This window comes from Pseudoliparis swirei, unplaced genomic scaffold (assembly GCF_029220125.1).
Source record: "Pseudoliparis swirei isolate HS2019 ecotype Mariana Trench unplaced genomic scaffold, NWPU_hadal_v1 hadal_26, whole genome shotgun sequence".
Lineage (NCBI taxonomy): Eukaryota > Metazoa > Chordata > Actinopteri > Perciformes > Liparidae > Pseudoliparis > Pseudoliparis swirei.
This window is the reverse complement of record NW_026613262.1, coordinates 1,344,916-1,367,423: the sequence shown is the minus strand read 5'-3', so window position 1 is coordinate 1,367,423 and position 22,508 is coordinate 1,344,916. Positions and strand designations below refer to the sequence as shown.

The following is a 22,508-nucleotide window of genomic DNA, read 5'->3' as shown; positions in this document are numbered from 1 at the left end:
TAATTTAATTAACTGAGTTAAGTATATTTTTCACAATAATATATACACACACACACATTAAAACATTTTTAATCTGATGACAATATTTTTATTATTGTCCAATTGTCAAAATCGAGTGATTTAAGTATCAAATAAATCAGCAGTAAAAATACAATATTTCCTGAGAAATACAAATAGTATAAAAGTACTGAAGACTAGTACTTCAGTCACGCTTGCTCCAGAGCTGCAGGGATGCGCGGTCCGATCCCATCAGGTGGGGCCCCACCAGCTGCCTCAGGACTGGACCGCAGACCCAGAGCCTACGCAGCGGCAATCAGCACGGCCGCTGGCTCACCTGGCTGGAGTTACCTGAGACAGAACCGGGTTTGATCACGGAGCTGAGAGGAATCGACTCACTCAGACACGCCGACCGACCTGCCGTGGTGTCCGTTTGAAGGCCGCCTCAGCTGCCAGTCCGCACAGATCGCCATCTGGAGACCCACGCCGCTGCCCTCGTCCTGGACTGGACGAACGATCCAACAGACCCAAGTCTGGGCCGCTCTGTGTGTGTTTTAAAAACAAAATATTTTTATTCTCTTTTATAAAAATTTTTTATTATAAAATATTTATATAATTTTAAATGTAAACAATTGACTATTTTCTCCATTTCCACAAAGTCCATAAGACAGAAACACAGACCCAAAGAATGCAGCGCAACGTTTGACGGAGTGTCATTGGACACCAGGGGACCGCAATGCATGGGATTCCAGACCGCAACAACTTGAGGGTTGAAAGTGGCACAATTGTAACTTGATGCAAATCACAGTTATTTAGCTTGAACGTGTTTTAAGGAGAAGAAGCAGCAGACAATAAATAGTTATGAGTTGATGGACAGGTGACGTCAGGAAGAGTTCAACAGCTGTGAGCTTTGCCCTGCGCTTTGTCTCTCAGGTTGCCTTCTGCTTTCTCCGCCCCTACAAACAGTCAGAGTCCAAACTATCAACGTTTTATTAAAAACAAAGAGACAGTTGAAGCACACAAGTCCACTTAAAAGACACACTTTGTTTTCTTTATAAAGTTTGTAACTGTTCCTTTACAGTAACTTTGGTTTAAGCGGTTCAATCACTAACAACTGACACGTCACTGTCTCTGTGTCCTGCAGAGAGGACATTAATCAGCTTTAATACATTACATAACTATTCCTGCCGGCTGTACATGAAACATGGTTTGTCTTCATGAACATCTTCAGGGTTCTCCTGTTTCACTTCCGCTTCCTGCAGCTTTACTGTGTTTCATAAGAGCTTCAGATAAGAGGCGGAGCCACCCTGAGGAGGAGAGCTGTTGCGTCACACTCAGGAAACGAGAGTTAACTTCAGTCAGAAACACTGCAGTCGAGACGAGTCTCTGCTTTTCTCTCAGAGACGATTCAAAGTGACGTCTTCAGGTTTTTCTCAACAACTCAACAGAGTCTCTTCCAAACACTGGTGAGTACTTCCAGGCACGTGCACAGGTAGAGCCCTAGTGGTGCGCAGCCCTTTACCCTGGATGAGTAAAGTGCCCTTTTTGCTGGAGCCCATTTTTTTTCTTCATTAATAAGTATTTAAGAATAAAAAATAGTCTCTGTCATCAAGTCCTCCCAAATGTGTTTGGATATCTCTCGGGGCATTTATGGAGTTCTGTGAGAATTTCTCCGACATGCTCTGCGCTCACGAGGCCGCCCCTCCTCCTCCTCCTCCTCCTCACCCAGTGCTCCTCACCACCGGCAGCTGCACCTCCTTCTCCTCTGACCCGCAGCATCAGACACAAAGGTCATGAGTCATGAATGTTTGTCTGACGTTGTTTGATAAATTAACCACAACTGAAAATATAACGTCACAACTGGTCCGACGTTGAAAAATAAACAAACACAAATTCAAATCATTTCAAAGCAGCTGCTTACTGACGTCATGTTTGAGAGACAGAGAGAGATCTGTTTTATAAATGCCATTTAGACAATTTCGATAGTATGTTGAATTTATTAATTCATTTTATAAATGTCACAGCTTGAACAGAGCAGCTAAACTATGCTAACAATAGCTCTCGGTGTCATGCTATCCATGTGCCACATTGTTTTATGTATGTTTCTTTGTTTTGTCTGTTCCAGTTTTACAAAGATCAATCTGTAGGAGTAATTGCAGAGGGTGAAAGAGTAAACGCAAGAAAAACAACACTTTAATAGCTTACTAACCAGAGTGATGTCATGCTGAGATATCTGATTGAGGCCTTAAAACGTTTTTACAGAAGTTTGATATTTCACATGACAACGGTCGAGGTTAGTACGTTGTTTATTATGGCATTTTGGCTCCTATTATTTTGTAATTGAAAATAAATTGTAATTTTAATAGAAAACATGTCATTTTGTTCAACTCTCATGTCTTCTCAGACACAATGTGTTTCAAGTGTTCAACCAACTCCTTAACTTGGAAAAATCATTTGAGGCTTTTTGGTTTGAGCACCTGCCCCCCCAAAATGTCTGTGCACGTGCCTGAGTACATCTGATCATATTCACACCTGTGATCACCAGGATTGACACAACACTTTAGCTTTACTCGGGCAGGAAGTTCCTCTCATCACTTCATACCTGATGAATTATTAACAATATAACTGTGGCTGTCTGTCCACAGTCCCACGACACAGAAACTCACTTTAACTGCTGTAAACTGTCTCAGGAGGACTTTAGTAACTGAATCTGTGGTTTTCAGTTTAGTCTCACTCTGACTTTCCTGCTTTTGTTACTGTTCATGATTTCATTTCCTCTAGTAGTTCCACAATAAGAGTTTATGGCTTTTATTGTGAAGCAGCTGGAGGAAATGTGATGTGTTAGTCAACCGTCAGCAGAGCTTTGTTGTCAGAGCTGTTGTCAGAAATAGTTACTACTAGTTCTCACTCACCGAGATGGCGTGTTTCTGGTCTCCTGGGACAGAAGGTCTGTGTTGACGTGTCCTCCCTTGATGAAGTCCTCCTCAGTCTAGGTGAAGATGAATAGTCAGGCTGTGGGTGGAGAGTCTTTACCTGGAAGGCAAAAGTAGTTCAGTCTAGTCAGGATCATTTTCAGGTGGTGTCTGGATCTCCACTGAGCGCCCACAGTTGGTGTCATCAGCATAGCTACAGGAAACCAGAGCTGAGATTGGAGTACAGAGAGAAGAGGAATCCAGGACGGAGCCCTGAGGTACCCCACCAGTGAGAGGACAAGGTTCAGACACAACTCCTCTTCAGGTTACCTGGTGAGTGGTCGTGAGGTAGGATGAGAAGAGGGAGAGCAGAACCTGAGATACCAGGTCCTGAAGGGAGGACATGAGGATCTGGTGGTCCACTGTGTCAAATGCAGCAGAAAGGTCTAGAAGGATAAGGACAGAGGAGAGAGAGGCTGCTCTAGCAGTGAAGGTAGTCACACACAACGAGGAGGGCAGTCACTGTTGAGACATGAAACCAGAAATTATTTTTACTTTTCAACAAATTATTGAATTCTATTTTGAATCAAATGTTCTTCTTTTCTTCCTCAATGTGTGTAGATATGGCTTCTGCAAACCTTCTGCTGTCTGAAGATCAGTTCCTGTGCTCCGTCTGTCTGGATGTGTTCACTGATCCAGTCACAACACCATGTGGACACAACTTCTGCAAAAAGTGCATCAATCATTACTGGAATACCAACAACCAGAACATGTGTCCACTGTGTCAAAAGGTTTTCTCAAGACCTGAGCTGCTCGTCAACACCTTCATGTCTGAGATGGTTTCTCAGTTCAGACAGTCGACTCAGCAGAAAGCCAGCAGCAGCAGCTCAGAGCAACAAGAGTCCAGACCAGGAGAAGTTCCCTGTGACGCCTGCACTGGAACCAAACTGAAGGCCCTGAAGTCCTGCCTGGTGTGTCTGGTCTCCTGTGAGACTCACCTGAGCCTCACCTGACAGCTTCACGCCTGAAGAGACATCAGCTGATGGACCCTGTGGAGAACCTGGAAGACAGGATGTGTCTGAAGCACGATAAACCTCTGGAGCTGTTCTGTAGGACCGACCAGACGTGTGTCTGCATGCTCTGCACTGTGTTGGACCACAAGATGCACAATGTTGTTCCTCTGAAACAAGAATGTGAAGGAAAGAAGGTGGAGCTGCAGAAGACAGAGGCTGAAACTCAGGAGATGATCCAGAAGAGACGCCTGAAGATTCAGGAGGTCCAACACAACGTGAAGCTCAGTGAGGAAGATGCAGACCGAGAGAAAGCAGAAGGTGTTCAGGTCTTCACTGGTCTGAAGGAGTCTGTGGAGAGGAAACTGAACGAGCTCATCACTACGATAGAAGAGAAGCAGAGAAGCACCAAGAAACAGGCTGAAGACGCCATCAGAGAGATGGAACAGGAGATCTCTGATCTGATGAAGAGGAGCACTGAGGTGGAGAAGCTCTACCTCTGAAGACCACCTCCACCTCCTCCAGAGTGTCCAGTCCCTCAACATCCACCATCCACCACCCACCAAGGACTGGTCTCAGGTCAGTGTTCCTCCAGCATCACATGAGGGGACTGTGAGGAGAGCTGTGTCTCAGCTGGAGGAGACGCTCAGTAACATGATGAAGACGCTGGTTGAAGTTGAGATGAAGAGGGTCCAGAAGTTTGCAGTGGACGTGACTCTTGATCCTGAAACAGCTCATCATGACCTCATCCTGTCTGATGACGGGAAACAAGTGAAACATGCTCAGGTAGAGCCATCTCCCGACAACCACAGAGGTTCTCTCACGGTCTCTGTGTCTTAGGAACACAGAAGTTCTCTTCAGAAAAACTTTATTACGAGGTTCAAGTTAAACAAAAGTCTAAATGGGCTTTAGGAGTGGTCAGAGAGTCGGTCAACAGGAAGGGACCCATCACACCGAGTCCTCAGAACGGTTACTGGACTATATGTTTGATAAATGGAAATGAGTACAGAGCTAATGATGATCCTTCAGTTGTTTTCTCCCTGAAGTCTGGGCCTCAGAAGGTGGGGGTGTTTGTGGACTATGAGGAGGGTCTGGTCTCCTTCTATGACGTAGAATATAATGTTCTTCTTTTCTTCCTCAATGTGTGTAGATATGGCTTCTGCAAACTTTCTGCTGTCTGAAGATCAGTTCCTGTGCTCCGTCTGTCTGGATGTGTTCACTGATCCAGTCACAACACCATGTGGACACAACTTCTGCGAAAAGTGCATCAATGATTACTGGAATACCAACAACCAGAACATGTGTCCACTGTGTACAAAGGTTTTCTTCTCAAGACCTGAGCTGCTCGTCAACACTTTGTTCTCTGGGATGGTTTCTCAGTTCAGACAGTCGACTCAAAAAGCCAGAAGCAGCAGCTCAGAGCAACAAGAGTCCAGACCAGGAGAAGTTCCTGTGACGTCTGCACTGGAACCAAACTGAAGGCCCTGAAGTCCTGCCTGGTGTGTCTGGCCTCCTACTGTGAGACTCACCTGGAGCCTCACCTGACAGCTTCACGCCTGAAGAGACATCAGCTGATGGACCCTGTGGAGAACCTGGAAGACAGGATGTGTCTGAAGCACGATAAACCTCTGGAGCTGTTCTGTAGGACCGACCAGACGTGTGTCTGCATGCTCTGCACTGTGTTGGACCACAAGATGCACAATGTTGTTCCTCTGAAACAAGAATGTGAAGGAAAGAAGGTGGAGCTGCAGAAGACAGAGGCTGAAACTCAGGAGATGATCCAGAAGAGACGCCTGAAGATTCAGGAGGTCCAACACAACGTGAAGCTCAGTGAGGAAGATGCAGACCGAGAGAAAGCAGAAGGTGTTCAGGTCTTCACTGGTCTGAAGGAGTCTGTGGAGAGAAACTGAAGGAGCTCATCACTACGATAGAAGAGAAGCAGAGAAGCACCAAGAAACAGGCTGAAGACGCCATCAGAGAGATGGAACAGGAGATCTCTGATCTGATGAAGAGGAGCACTGAGGTGGAGAAGCTCTCCCTCTCTGAAGACCACCTCCACCTCCTCCAGAGTGTCCAGTCCCTCAACATCCACCATCCACCACCCACCAAGGACTGGTCTCAGGTCAGTGTTCCTCCAGCATCACATGAGGGGACTGTGAGGAGAGCTGTGTCTCAGCTGGAGGAGACGCTCAGGAACATGATGAAGACGCTGGTTGCTGAAGTTGAGATGAAGAGGGTCCAGAAGTTTGCAGTGGACGTGACTCTTGATCCTGAAACAGCTCATCATGACCTCATCCTGTCTGATGACGGGAAACAAGTGAAACGTGCTCAGGTAGAGCAGCCACGTCTCCCCGACAATCCACAGAGGTTCTCTTCTTGTCCCTGTGTTTTAGGAACACAGAAGTTCTCTTCAGAAAAACTTTATTACGAGGTTCAAGTTAAACAAAAGACTGAATGGATTTTAGGAGTGACCAGAGAGTCGGCCAACAGGAAGGGACAAATCACACTGAGTCCTGAGAATGGTTACTGGACTATACGGGTGAGAAATGGAAACGAGTACAGAGCTCTGCTGGTCCTTCAGTTCTTCTCTCCCTGAAGTCTGGGCCTCAGAAGGTGGGGGTGTTTGTGGACTATGAGGAGGGTCTGGTCTCCTTCTATGACGTAGAAGCTGCAGCTCTCATCTACTCCTTTACTGGCTGCTCCTTCAAGGAGAAACTCCTCCCATTCTTCTATCCTGGTCGTTATCTTGATGGTATAAACTCTGCTCCTCTGATCATCTCTCCTGTTGGAGTAAACTAATCACTTCTCTCACGTCCTTCAAGGGAAAATATTTAAACTCAACCCTGTGTGGTCTCCACCTCATCTTCTCCACCTCATCTTCTCCTCATCTCCTCCACTTCATCTCCTCCACCTCATCTCCTCCACCTCATCTCCTCCACTTCATCTCCTCCACCTCATCTTCTCCACCTCATCTCCTCCTCATCTTCTCCACCTCGTCTTCTACACCTCATCTTCTCCACCTCATCTCCTCCTCGTCTTCTAACTGTAGGGATGCACAGATACTCGTACACATGCAGCCTCGTTCCCTCGAGGTTTTCTCCATCAACTTTTCTCTGAGAGTTTGTCGGCTGTCTGTCTGGAATGATCTGTCAGGGTTTCCAGCAGAAACTAAATAGAAATACAACAAAAATATCTTTATTCTTTTGTATTTGTTTTTCTATCTGATGGGCAGCTGCAGACAACATATTCATTCAGAGTCCTCAGGATTCATTTAGGAGTAATACATATTACATGTTTATAGTGTCTCCAGAATAAAGTTTGTCTCCTTGTGATACTGAACATAACAAGTTAAACAAAGGAGAAAAGATGTCAACGGAGTTTAAAACTTCATTTAAAAAGGGGTTTAATTGATGACTCGTCATTTTGTTTTGTGAAAACTGGTGAGATGACTCAAGAGTCCAAGACATCTGTAAATATAGGATTGTTGAGTTAAAACTTCAAAATAAAGTTGTTGTTATCGCAAAGCATTGTGGGATTCCAGGCGATGCAGAAACTTGAATTGTTGAATGTCTTTACCTGATTCTTAACTTTTTGTTCACGTTGTTTGGCCTGAAACGCGAAGGCCACGCCCGACAGTGACCCGTGGCGAGCAGCGATTGGCCGGATGATGTGTGACATCGGCCTCGGGAAAACTTAGTTTGACTGAACTTTGTAAAATGTTCAACTGCAAAGTTTTTACAATCATCAAACTTGCCAAACACCAATAAAAAGTTCAAGTGAAACGTGGTCGTCTGACTTCTTGTATGTATTGTTAAATATGGTTGTTAATGTGTGAATGGAATTTTAAATCTGGATGAATACATCGTGCTTATTAATAAAATGTACATAATGTATGCTTTTTTATAGGTACATTTGATTTTCTGATTAATATGAATATCAAACAATTATTAATATTAAATAGTATTTTAAATACTGTATAAAACTCAACCTTTAATTTCCAAACGTCATCCTCAATAATCACCGACTCAATCCTGGATCAGGAAACAGAGACATCCAAAAATATGCTTCTTCAATATAGAATCATATAAAAACTGTTTATTTAATTCTTCCCCTCCACTTTGAAAGAGAAGAAGAAGAGATCACAGAACTATTTACACGTCTGCAACATGGAGGAGACAAGAACAAGGATGTGGTACAAGCACCAGGTCACGTCTTTCACAATAAAAGCACAGGAATCCTTGACCATTCTTTAAATACACACTAAAAAATAAAAATAATAAAGTGTAGAGTTATGAATGAAATCCTTCAGACAGAAAACGGAAGAAGTCGGGAGTGGGATTAAGCTCTCGTGTTACAAATATTTTAAAAAGGTTATTTATTCGTCTTATATCCAGAATTCAGAGCTCGTCCGTTGCCTCCGCGCGGCTCTCAACATGGCGGCGCGTTGTCGTCTGCTCAGGTAGACGTCGCCCCACGGGGTCTTTACGGTGATGCTCCGAGTGTCACGGAGGAACAACAACAACAACAACAACAGTAAACACCTGCACAGGTGAAAACAGAAGCAGTGCTTCGTTTTGCGTCTGTTTTTAAAAAAAGTTGACGTCTCGGGAACGTTTTCAAAGTCGGATCGTCGTGAGAGAAAAAGTCAGATGAGCGACATTTAAACGTTTTTAACGTAAAACTGACGGAGCCAGAACAACCTGCCCCGCGCCGCGCATCGGAAAACATCGAGAAGTGTTTTTTTAGACGTCGTCGGGGTCAAGCAGGAAAGTGAGGAAGAGACTCGTCTTCTTCAACTCCCGTACGAACCGTTTGAACACGCTCTGACCTCTGGGATTAAGAATAATAATAATATCAACAAAGTAAACAGATTAATCATGAGGAACATTGAGCGTGACAAAAGGACAGACAGTGACAGATTCAGACCCCGCCTCCTCACACGAGGTCAGCCAATCAGCACAAAGCAATGCAGAGATTGGTGTGTGTGTGTGTGTGTGTGTGTCTTTGTGGGATTATGATCATAATGTACCATCACACCATGAATAAATGTGCAGTTACACGTGACTCTCCCTTCCTTCTCTGGGCGTCTTCGGTCAGGAATGCTTTGTTCCAATATGACATTTTCACTTTGAGTTCTCGGGTATCTGACACACGGCTTTAGCCGAGACACGGAGCGTCCTGCCCGGGCGTCTCATCCAATCACCGCCGTGTTGACCCGACCTCGACAACCGCTGTAAACAAACAACAACAGAGGCGTGAAGGAACGGGAGCTTCCAGACTTCTTCACGCTCCCATCAAACCGTCTCCAGAGGCTCAGCGGCTCCTCGCCGACTGCCCGCCTGCTCAAAATAAAAGACAAAAGCGAGACGGACCCAGAGACCGGACGGCGGACACTGGCCAGCATGGCAGAGGAGGCCACGACGGGGGGGATCCGGATCTCCTCCTGACCCTCCGCCAGCTCGCCATAAAACATGGCGTGGAACACGGAGCTGCCGACGGCCAGGACGTACTGACGGAGCAGAGCAACGACACCAGATCACCTCGGACTCACACACAGGGCGGGATTATCAAAGGTGACGAGTTCATCAGGTTGTAACCGTCTAAAGTCGGGATGTTGTCCAGTGTTCAGCGGTTCCAGTCAAACGTAAATAGACATGATTCTCTTCTTCTTCTCGAGGGTCTCACCTTGTGCCCCGGGACCCGCTCCGTGCCGGGCGGCCCGACCACAAAGTGAACGTCTGCCATCGTCTCGTTGTTGAACATGACTGAATTCCTACAGGAAACACAACATGTTGTCTTAAAATATGAAAACTAAGAAGTTATATTGAATATTCCATGTGATGGGAGACGGTCAGATCCTTTACTCGAGTCTAGAAATCCACCATTCCAAGCTACAAGTATTATCAGAGAAATGTACAGGGTTCTGACACATTGTGACCGATGGATTTCCAGGACTTTAAACCAAATGTCCATGACTGAACTAAAATCTCAGTATAAACATGAAAACTGTTGAAAATGTTGCGTATTGAGAGCTATCGCCGGCTTATATTTTGAGCGTCTTTCTTTAAAAAATATATTAATTATTTCAAACGCGGCGTAAATGAACACGTGATTATAACACATTTCCATGACTTTTCCAAAACTTTTGTGATTTCATTTTTTTCCAGGACTTTTCCAGGCCTGGAAATGACCATTTAAAACTCCATGACTTTTCCAGGTTTTCCATGACCGTACGAACCCTGAATGTACTTTAAAGTATTGGAAGTAAAAGTTGCATTATTGTGTTTTATCTAGGAGGAAAAAAGTATCTTCAGTTAAAAAATGTAAATAAAAAGATGGAATATCCACAACTCCTCATGAAATGAACTCAAAGTGATGCTCTGCATATGTAATCCTCGCTTCCGGCTTCAGACCCACCTCTCCCGGATGGTGGGGAACAGGCCCTGCCAGCTGCTGCCGCCCTGCGCCGCGGTGCTCGTGTTGTTGTTCGTGAGGTTCTGCTGCTGGTGCTGCTGGATGGAGGAGGAGGAGGAGGAGGAGGAGGTGCTGCTGCTCGCTGAGGCGGAGGTGACCAGCTTCTTGGTGGGAAACAGCTCTGCAGCCATTATCTTCCAGTCAGACTGCCGGCCGGGTCATGGCAGCTCCGGGTCCCGGACTCACCTGCCGCCGCTGCCGGTACCGGTACCGGTCGAGTCTGGAGGGAACACCCGAGAAACGAGCTTTGAATTCGGACACCGAGAAGAGCCACACGGCGACGACGCGGGCTCAGCTCACTCTGACGTGCACGCCAACGCTCGTGCAAACTATCAACGTTTTATTAAAAACAAAGAGACAGTTGAAGCACACAAGTCCACTTAAAAGACACACTTTGTTTTCTTTATAAAGTTTGTAACTGTTCCTTTACAGTAACTTTGGTTTAAGCGGTTCAATCACTGACAGCTGACACGTCTCTATTGTCTCTGTGTCCTGCAGAGAGGACATTAATCAGCTTTAATACATTACATAACTATTCCTGCCGGCTGTACATGAAACATGGTTTGTCTTCATGAACATCTTCAGGGTTCTACTGTTTCACTTCCGCTTCCTGCAGCTTTACTGTGTTTCATAAGAGCTGCAGGTAAGAGGCGGAGCCACCCTGAAGAGGAGAGCTGCTGCGTCACACTCAGGAAACGAGTTAAAGTAACATTATGTAACAATTGTACCTTAAAATAACAGCTTGAAAAAAATTGTGCCGCTACAATGACTTTTAAGATGGCGATTTGCGGCTCCGCCATCGGGGGTCTGTGGGGAAATAACTCCGCTATGTAGGATTCTGGAGCCGCCCGCTCCGGGGCGGATGTACTTCGACCTGCTTTCTGGCAGTGATTACACAATGTCAATCACAGTGTGGCACCGTGCTGGTCGAGGGGGCGTGCCTGTGATTGGCGGAGTAGAGGAGGCGGGGTTAAGCTGTCGGAAAAGGAGTTAAGGGTGGTTGACGGGAACCGTTGTTGTTGACGTTCGAGCTGCTGAGAGGAGCAGCTGTCTGTGTTGGTGGATGCCCAATAAAGGAGGATTAATAACGTCGTCCCGTCTCCGTGTCATCAGTGCCATAACGTCCGAGACGTTACAGTATATAGGCTGAAAACGCAATCGGTATTAATAATAAAATAACTATATAAGAATAAAACTATGCAGTCATATTTATGTAAAATCTTTGAATATTCTTAGCTTATCGGTTGACATCATTTCTTGGTTTCTGACTTCGTCTGGTCATCAATACAAGTGTATGCGAGGCTGCATCTATCGTAACTGGGTATTTACGACACTGAAGTAAACGTTACATACAGTGCATCCGGAAAGTATTCACAGCGCTTCATTTTTTCCACATTTTGTTTTGTTACAGCCTTATTCCAAAATGGATTAAATTCATTATTTTCCTCAACATTCTACACACAAAAACCCAGAATGACAAAGTGAAAACAGTTTTTTGCAAATTTATTAAAAATAAAGAAGGAAAACATAACATGTACATAAGTATTCACAGCCTTTGCTCAATACTTTGTTGAAGCACCTTTGGCAGCAATTACAGCCTCAAGTCTTCTTGGGTCTGATTCCACAGCGTGGCACACCTGTTTCTGGGCAGTTTCTCCCATTCTTCTTTGCAGAACCTCTCAAGTTCCATCAGGTTGGATGGGGAGCGTCGGTGCACAGCCATTTTCAGATCTCTCCAGAGATGTTCAATCGGGTTCAAGTCGGGGCTCTGGCTGGGCCACTCCAGGACCTTCACAGAGTCGTCCCGAAGCCACTCCTTTGTTATCTTGGCTGTGTGCTTCGGGGCGTTGTCCTGTTGGAAGATGAACCGTCGCCCCTGAGGTCCAGAGCGCTTTGGAGCATGTTTTCATCGAGGATGTCTCTACATTGCTGCATTCATCTTTCCCTCAATCCTGACTCGTCTCCCAGTTCCTCCCGCTGAAAAACATCCCCACAGCATGATGCTGCCACCACCGTGCTTCACTGTAGGGATGGTGTTGGCCAGCTGATGAGCAGTGCCTGGTTTCCTCCAGACATGACGCTTGGCATTCAGGCCAAAGAGTTCAATCTTTGTTTCATCAGACCAGAGAATTTGGTTTCCATGGTCTGAGAGTCCTTCAGGTGCTTTTTACTGAGGAGTGGCTTCCGTCTGGCCACTCGACCAAACAGGCCTGATTTGTGGAGTGCTGCAGAGATGGTTGTCCTTCTGGAAGGTTCTCCTCTCTTCATAGAACAACGCTGGAGCTCTGTCAGAGTGACCATCGGGTTCCTGGTCACCTCCCTGACTAAGGCCCTTCTCCCCCGATCGCTCAGTCTGGCTGGGCGGCTCTAGGAAGAGTCCTGGTGGTTCCAAACTTCTTCCATGTCCGGATGATGGAGGCCACTGGGCTCATTGGGACTTTCAATGCTGCAGAAATCTTTCTGTACCCTTCGCCAGATCTGTGCCTCGATACAATTCTGTCTCGGAGGTCGATAGATAATTCCTTGAACTTCATGGCTTGGTTTATGCTCTGATATGCACTGTCAACTGTGATGCCTTATATAGACAGGTGTGTGCCTTTCTCAATCATGTCCAATCAACTGAATTTAGCACAAGTGGACTCCAATCAAACATCTCAAGGATGATCGGTGGAAACAGGACCTGAGCTACATGTTGAGTGTCATGGCAAAGGCTGTGAATACTTATGTACATGTTATGTTTTCGTTCTTTATTTTTAACAGACTTGCAAAAATTTGCAAAAAACAGGTTTCACTTTGTCATTATGGGTTGTTGTGTGTAGAATGTTGAGGAAAATAATGAATTTAATCCATTTTGGAATAAGGCTGTAACATAACAAAATGTGGAAAAAGTGAAGCGCTGTGAATACTTTCCGGATGCACTGTATATACATTTAATAATTTCATATTACATAATGTATATATATATATATAGAAACATATTAATTTATGTATACATATATCAGTGAGCAAATTATCCTTTTTCCCAATTAATTAATTAACTATTTGTGACAGTCATGCCAAGTTACAAAAGTTCAGATTTTTACAGATTATGTCATTTCTAAGTTTCTTTTCCATCTTCACTTACAGGGAGTTTAAACTTGGCTTTACAGATCCACTAAGTGGGTTTAGGGTTAAGTTGACCCTTAAAAAGAAGCAAGTGTCGCGATATATATTATAAATATACTTTATTCATAAAAGTGACGGATCTCCTTCAAGCAGCAGCGTCCGGCTCGAGGCGTGAACTCACCTGGCTGGCGAAGGCCTCGTTGATTTCAAACACGTCGATATCGGCCACCGTGAGTCCTGGAGGAGGAACGCGTCTCCATCAGCTTTCACAAGCATTAAATACTCATCACTATATTTACTAGCGTTACAACAGAACATCCACTTGGAGAACTTCTGATTTCAGACCCTTTAAATATAACATAGCGGTGGAAGAAGTCAGATCTATTTCTTGAATAAAAGTAAAACTACTTCCAACATTTAAAATGTACCAAAAGTACTGGTGTGGAATGACCTGCTTTAGAATATATTATGTATTTATATATATATATATATATACACACACATTAAAACATTTTTTTTATCTGATGACAATATTTTTTATTATTGTCCAATTGTCAAAAATCGAGTGATTTAAGTATCAAATAAATCAAGTGCAGTAAAAAAATACAATATTTCCCTCTGAGAAATATAAAGTAGTATAAAAGTACTGAAGACTAGTACTTCAGTCTTACCCGCTTGCTCCAGAGCTGCAGGGATGGCGACCGCCGGTCCGATCCCCATCAGGTCCGGGGGGACCCCCACCACCGCGCTGGCCCTCAGGACTCCCAGGACCGGCAGACCCAGAGCCTCGACCGCAGCCCGGCGTCCAATCAGCACGGCCGCTGCCCCGTCGCTCACCTGGCTGGAGTTACCTGAGACAGAACCGTGGGGGCGGGGTTTGAGTCACGGCAGCTGAGAGGGGGAATCGGACTCACTCAGACCCGACGGCCGACCGACCTGCCGTGGTGGTGCCGTCCGGTTTGAAGGCCGGCCTCAGCTTGCTCAGTCCCGCCACAGTCGTCCCCGCCCGACCCCTCGTCCCTGGAGACCCACCACGCGCTCGCTGCCCTCGGCGTCCTGGACCCGCGTGGTGACCGGAACGATCTCCCGCTCGAACAGACCCAAGCTCTGCGCACGGGCCGCTCTGTGTGTGTGTGTGTGGGGGGCGTTTAGAAATATCCACCATAATATTTATATATTACTCATTTATATATATTTATTATATAAATATTTTATATATAATATATACACATATATATATATATATATAATTTAAATTATAAATATGTATATAAATATATAAATAAAATAATCTATTCATAAATACATATATAAATACATATAAATATATTTAAATATAGTTATATATTAATTAATTTATATATATACACTACCGTTCAAAAGTTTGGGATCACCCAGACAATTTCGTGTCTTCCATGAAAAATCACACTTTTATTTATCAAATGAATATAAAATATATTCAAGACATTGACAAGGTTAGAAATAATGATTAATATTTGAAATATTAATTTTGTTCTACAAACTTCAAGCTCAAAGGAAGGCCAGTTGTATAGCTTATATCACCAGCATAACTGTTTTCAGCTGTGCTAACATAATTGCACAAGGGTTTTCTAATCAGACATTAGTCTTCTAAGGCGATTAGCAAACACAATGTACCATTAGAACACTGGAGTGATAGTTGATGGAAATGGGCCTCTATACACCTCTGGAGATATTTCATTAGAAACCAGACGTTTCCACCTAGAATAGTCATTTACCACATTAACAATGTAGAGTGTATTTCTGATTAATTTAATGTTATCTTTATTGAAAAAACAGTGCTTTTCTTTGAAAAATAAAGTCATTTCTAAGTGATCCCAAACTTTTGAACGGTAGTGCATATCATTTTTATATAATATAAATAAGATATATACATTATATAAATAAATACAATATATATATACACAGACAAATATATATATATATATATATATATATATATATATATAAATAACAAAAAATATATATATACAAATATAATCTATAAATACTTACTAAAAAGAATATATATATAAAAATTGTTTTACTTTTGCTACATTTTCCTGATACTACTGTTAGTTGTAAAAAAATAACGTTCTCTTGCTCACTTTTGCTGCGAGCTGACGGCATCCTGCTTTTCTCTGGAGACCCTGAATCTCTGCGATGTTCTCTGAGGTGATGCTGCACAAACAAACAAACAACATGTGGACCGTACATATTGTTGTTTTATCTATTTAAATAAAACGGGAACTCTGCACTTTAACTGCTTCACTTCAAATTTTAAATTGGCGTCACAGTCCGAACGTTAATGGTGCTCAGCTGGAGCCTTCAGGGGGGGGGGGGGGTCTGAGGCCTCACCCCATCGGGATCATGCAGTCTCTGGCTCTGTCGACCTCCGTCAGCCTGGAGCTCAAATCTCCTGGATTCCCCATCTCACCCAGAGACATGCTCTCCACACTGAGAGGGAGAGGGAGAGAGATATTCTGGTAAAGAGAAGAAAAAAACCACATGCTTTGATTTGAATCGTTCTGTATTTCACCGACAAATGAAACGTACCCACAGGCGAGGCCGAGGTCAATGGATCCGCTCCTGATGGCTCCTACACACACACACACGTATGTATGTATATATATATATATAAACATATTGATAGATATATATATTCAAATATATGAATACTATATATATACCGGACTGTCTCAGAAAATTAGAATATTGTGATAAAGTTCTTTATTTTCTGTAATGCAATTAAAAAAACAAAAATGTCATGCATTCTGGATTCATTACAAATCAACTGAAATATTGCAAGCCTTTTATTCTTGTAATATTGCTGATTATGGCTTACAGCTTAAGAAAACTCAAATATCCTATCTCTAAATATTAGAATATCATGAAAAGTGTCTGAGGAAATATTCAAATTAATTGAAAAATATATATATATAATAAATAATATATATAATGAATTAATATATATACACATATATATATATACACACACACACATATATATATATAAATTCTATATAAATAATATATATATGTTTACATATATATTAATACATAAAAAATATGTATAAACATATATATATATATAATAAATATTTATAAATAATATATATACAATAAATAAATGATATATATATATATATATCTGTGATGTGAGAGCTTGTACTTGCGATGTTGAACACAGCCTGCAGGCCGGAGGAACATTGCCGGTTGACGGTGTAACACGGCACCGTGTCCGGAAACCCGCTGAAACGAAGACAGAGCTGTGAGACACGCCGCGGCGGGACGGAGGAGGACGAGCGCGTGAGTCAGTGATGATGATGAAGAGGAGGAGGAGGAGTCTGACCTGAGGAAGTGAGCCACCCTGGCCATCACAGCACCGGCTCCGGGCTGCAGCACGTTGCCTGCAGACAGCAATACACAACGAAAATATCAAAAACACACCAGCAATAACAAGTACACAAAAGTACACGCAAGTACACAAGAGTACACGTAAGTAAACAAGAGTACATGCAAATACACGCAAGTACACTAGAGTACACACAAGTACATCAAATATTAAAATAGTATTTCGGTTTCCCACCGACACAAACGTCTCCCAGCCGGTCGGGAGGAAGGCCAACGTCCGCGAGCACCGCGCGCATCACGGCGCTCAGCAGCTCGTCAGGCGTCGTGTCCTGCAGACAAGCAGCAGGGCTCGTTAACCCCAAAGGTCAGAGGTCAGAGGTCAGGGGAGGAGTTAGAGTACAGGGAGTATTCGTAGCTTCATGGAGTTAAAGTACAATAAGTATTCTCAGCATTTAAAGTACAATAAGTTTTCTCAGCTTCATGTAGTTAAGTACAATAAGTATTTTCAGATGTATGAAGTTAAAGTACATTACGTATTCGTAACTTCATGTAGTTAAAGTACAATAAGTATTCTCAGCTTTATGTTTTTATTTAAAAGTACAATACGTATTCTCAGCTTCATGTAGTTAAAGTACAATAAGTATTCCCAGCTTTATGTTTTTATTTAAAAGTACAATAAGTATTCTCAGATTTATGTAGTTAAAGTACATGAAGTATTCGTAACTTCATGTAGTTAAAGTACAGGAAGTATTCTCATCTTCGTGTCGTACAACTAGCAGCAATAAAGTTACACATGTTTTCTGAGCTCATGAGTACTCGTTAGTCCCAGTTACCTTGAACGCCCCTCTCTTCGCTTTCCCGATGGCGGTCCTCGGTCCGTGAACCACCACCACGTCCTGCGGGCTGCTGCCCCGCGCCGAGCCGCACTCCGTCCGCAGACATCCCGCGTGTACCTCGGGGAACCGGAGGACGACAAGTGGCCCGAAATGACTTTTAATCTGTGCATTATGACGACAAAACACCAGAGTTTAATCTGCGAGATTAATACATGGAGTTCGTACTCTGCTCCCAGCTGTCAACTGGCGGGACGGAAAGCGCGGAGGGACAAACTACAGCGAATCGAGTCCGAGCGGTATATGCTCTGTATGATCAGCGATCGAGTAAATGACACGTGAATTAAGACAGATATGAGCGTGAAGGTGTGTGAATTAATGATATTGTGTGTGTGTGTGTGTGTGTGTGTGTGAATGAACTCATGTGTGTGAGTGTGTGTGTGTGTGTGAGGGTGTGTGAATGTTCTCGTGAATGAATGAATAATTAACCACCAGCACGAGCCGCTGCAAAAATGTAAACAATTGACTATTTTCTCTCCATTTCCACAAAGTCCATAAGACAGAAACACAGACCCAAAGAATGCAGCGCAACGTTTGACGGAGTGTTTTCATTGGACACCAGGGGACCGCAATGCATTGTGGGATTCCAGACCGGCAACGCAACAACTTGAGGGTTGAAAGTGGCACAATTGTAACTTGATGCAAATCACAGTTATTTAGCTTGAACGTGTTTTAAGGAGAAGAAGCAGCAGACAATAAATAGTTATGAGTTGATGGACAGGTGACGTCAGGAAGAGTTCAACAGGTGTGAGCTTTGCCCTGCGCTTTGTCTCTCAGGTTGCCTTCTGCTTTCTCCGCCCTGCGACACAAACACAGTCAGAGTCCAAACTATCAACGTTTTATTAAAAACAAAGAGACAGTTGAAGCACACAAGTCCACTTAAAAGACACACTTTGTTTTCTTTATAAAGTTTGTAACTGTTCCTTTACAGTAACTTTGGTTTAAGCGGTTCAATCACTGACAGCTGACACGTCACTGTCTCTGTGTCCTGCAGAGAGGACATTAATCAGCTTTAATACATTACATAACTATTCCTGCCGGCTGTACATGAAACATGGTTTGTCTTCATGAACATCTTCAGGGTTCTACTGTTTCACTTCCGCTTCCTGCAGCTTTACTGTGTTTCATAAGAGCTGCAGATAAGAGGCGGAGCCACCCTGAAGAGGAGAGCTGCTGCGTCACACTCAGGAAACGAGAGTTAACTTCAGTCAGAAACACTGCAGTCGAGACGAGTCTCTGCTTTTCTCTCAGAGACGATTCAAAGTGACGTCTTCAGGTTTTTCTCAACAACTCAACAGAGTCTCTTCCAAACACTGGTGAGTACTTCCAGGCACGTGCACAGGTAGAGCCCTAGTGGTGCTCAAGCACCAGCCCTTTTGCCCTGGATGAGTAAAGTGCCCTTTTTGCTGGAGCCCATTTTTTTTCTTCATTAATAAGTATTTAAGAATAAAAAATAGTCTCTGTCATCAAGTCCTCCCAAATGTGTTTGGATATCTCTCGGGGCATTTATTAGAGTTCTTGTGAGAATTTCGCCGACATGCTCCTGGCGCTCACGAGCCCCCGCCGCGCCCCTCCTCCTCCTCCTCCTCCTCACCCAGTGCTCCTCGCGCCACCAAGCAGCTGCACCTCCTTCTCCTCTGACCCGCAGCATCAGACACAAAGGTCATGAGTCATGACGGTGTTTGTCCCCTGACGTTGTTTGGTGATAAATTAACCACAACTGAAAATATAACGTCACAACTGGTCCGACGTTTCCGAAAAAATAAACAAACACAAATTCGAAATCCGTGATTTCAAAGCCTCGTCCAGCTGCTTACTGACGTCATGTTTGAGAGAGAGAGAGAGATCTGTTTTATAAATGCCATTTAGACAATTTCGATAGTATGTTGAATTTATTAATTCATTTTATAAATGTCACAATAATTCACAGCTAGAACAGAGCAGCTAAACTATGCTAACAATAGCTCTCGTGTCATGCTATCCATGTGCCACATTGTTTGATGTGGTATGTTTCTTTGTTTTGTCTGTTCCAGTTTTACAAAGATCAATCTTGTATGAGTAATTGCAGAGGGTGAAAAGAGTAAACGCAAGAAAAAACAACACTTTAATAGCTTCTTACTAACCCAGAGTGATGTCATGCTGGGAGATATCTGATTGAGGCCTTAAAACGTTTTTACAGAAGTTTGATATTTCCCGACATGACCGAACGGTCGAGGTTAGTACGTTGTTTATTATATGGCATTTTTGCTCCTATTATTTTGTAATTGAAAATAAATTGTAATTGTTAATAGAAAACATGTCATTTTGTTCAACTCTCATGTCTTCTCACGACACAATGTGTTTCAAGTGTTGCTAGCAACCAACTCCTTAACTTGGAAAAATCATTTTGGCGATGGGTGCCCTTTTTTTTGGTTTGAGCACCTGCCCCCCCAAAATGTCTGTGCACGTGCCTGAGTACATCTGATCATATTCACACCTGTGATCACCAGGATTAACACAACACTTTAGCTTTACTCGGGCAGGAAGTTCCTCTCTTATCACTTCATACCTGATGAATTATTAACAATATAACTGTGGCTGTCTGTCCACAGTCCCACGACACAGAAACTCACTTTAACTGCTGTAAACTGTCTCAGGAGGACTTTAGTAACTAGTAACTGAATCTGTGGTTTTCAGTTTAGTCTCACTCTGACTTTCCTGCTTTTGTTACTGTTCATGATCACTTCCTCTATTTCCTCTAGTAGTTCCACAATAAGAGTTTATGGCTTTTATTGTGAAGCAGCTGGAGGAAATGTGATGTGTTAGTCATCAGTCAGCAGAGCTTTGTTGTCAGAGCTGTTGTCAGAAATAGTTACTACTAGTTCTCACTCACCGTAGTGATGGCGTGTTTCTGGTCTCCTGGGGACAGAAGGTCTCGTGTTGACGTGTCCTCCCCTTGATGAAGTCCTCCTCAGTCTCAGGTGTGATGAAGACGAAGCGTAGTCAGGCTGTGGGTGGGAGAGTCTTTACCTGGAAGGAGAAGTAGTTCAGTCTAGTCAGGGATCATTTTCAGGTGGTGTCTGGATCTCCACTGAGAGACGCCCACAGTTGGTGTCATCAGCATAGCTATGGTAGGAAAAACCAGAGCTGAGAGAGTTGGAGTACAGAGAGAAGAGGAGGGGATCCAGGACGGAGCCCTGAGGTACCCCACTAGTGAGAGGACAAGGTTCAGACACAACTCCTCTCCAGGTTACCTGGTGAGTGCGGTCGTTGAGGTAGGATGAGAAGAGGGAGAGAGCAGAACCTGAGATACCAGGTCCTGAAGGGAGGACATGAGGATCTGGTGGTCCACTGTGTCAAATGCAGCAGAAAGGTCTAGAAGGATAAGGACAGAGGAGAGAGAGGCTGCTCTAGCAGTGTGAAGGTGCTCAGAGACAACGAGGAGGGCAGTCTCTGTTGAGAGGCCGGCCTTGGAACCAGAAATTATTTTTACTTTTCAACAAATGATTGAATTCTATTTCGAATAACATGTTCTTCTTTTCTTCCACAATGTGTGTAGATATGGCTTCTTCAAACCTTCTGCTGTCTGAAGATCAGTTCCTGTGCTCCGTCTGTCTGGATGTGTTCACTGATCCAGTCACAACACCATGTGGACACAACTTCTGCAAAAAGTGCATCAATCATTACTGGAATACCAACAACCAGAACATGTGTCCACTGTGTCAAAAGGTTTTCACCTCAAGACCTGAGCTGCTCGTCAACACCTTCATGTCTGAGATGGTTTCTCAGTTCAGACAGTCGACTCAGCAGAAAGCCAGCAGCAGCAGCTCAGAGCAACAAGAGTCCAGACCAGGAGAAGTTCCCTGTGACGTCTGCACTGGAACCAAACTGAAGGCCCTGAAGTCCTGCCTGGTGTGTCTGGCCTCCTACTGTGAGCCTCACCTGACAGCTTCACGCCTGAAGAGACATCAGCTGATGGACCCTGTGGAGAACCTGGAAGACAGGATGTGTCTGAAGCACGATAAACCTCTGGAGCTGTTCTGTAGGACCGACCAGACGTGTGTCTGCATGCTCTGCACTGTGTTGGACCACAAGATGCACAATGTTGTTCCTCTGAAACAAGAATGTGAAGGAAAGAAGGTGGAGCTGCAGAAGACAGAGGCTGAAACTCAGGAGATGATCCAGAAGAGACGCCTGAAGATTCAGGAGGTCCAACACAACGTGAAGCTCAGTGAGGAAGATGCAGACCGAGAGAAAGCAGAAGGTGTTCAGGTCTTCACTGGTCTGAAGGAGTCTGTGGAGAGGAAACTGAACGAGCTCATCACTACGATAGAAGAGAAGCAGAGAAGCACCAAGAAACAGGCTGAAGACGCCATCAGAGAGATGGAACAGGAGATCTCTGATCTGATGAAGAGGAGCACTGAGGTGGAGAAGCTCTCCCTCTCTGAAGACCACCTCCACCTCCTCCAGAGTGTCCAGTCCCTCAACATCCACCATCCACCACCCACCAAGGACTGGTCTCAGGTCAGTGTTCCTCCAGCATCACATGAGGGGACTGTGAGGAGAGCTGTGTCTCAGCTGGAGGAGACGCTCAGCAACATGATGAAGACGCTGGTTGAAGTTGAGATGAAGAGGGTCCAGAAGTTTGCAGTGGACGTGACTCTTGATCCTGAAACAGCTCATCATGACCTCATCCTGTCTGATGACAGGAAACAAGTGAAACGTGCTCAGGTAGAGCAGCCACGTCTCCTGACAATCCACAGAGG

At 44.1% G+C, this 22,508-nt stretch overlaps 1 pseudogene; it reads right to left on the bottom strand.

Annotated features, from left to right (window-relative positions):
- Positions 1-7,994: 7,994 nt before the first annotated feature.
- Positions 7,995-18,024, bottom strand: LOC130191108 (3-ketoacyl-CoA thiolase, peroxisomal-like; annotated as a pseudogene).
- Between the last annotated feature and the right edge of the window lie 4,484 nt (positions 18,025-22,508).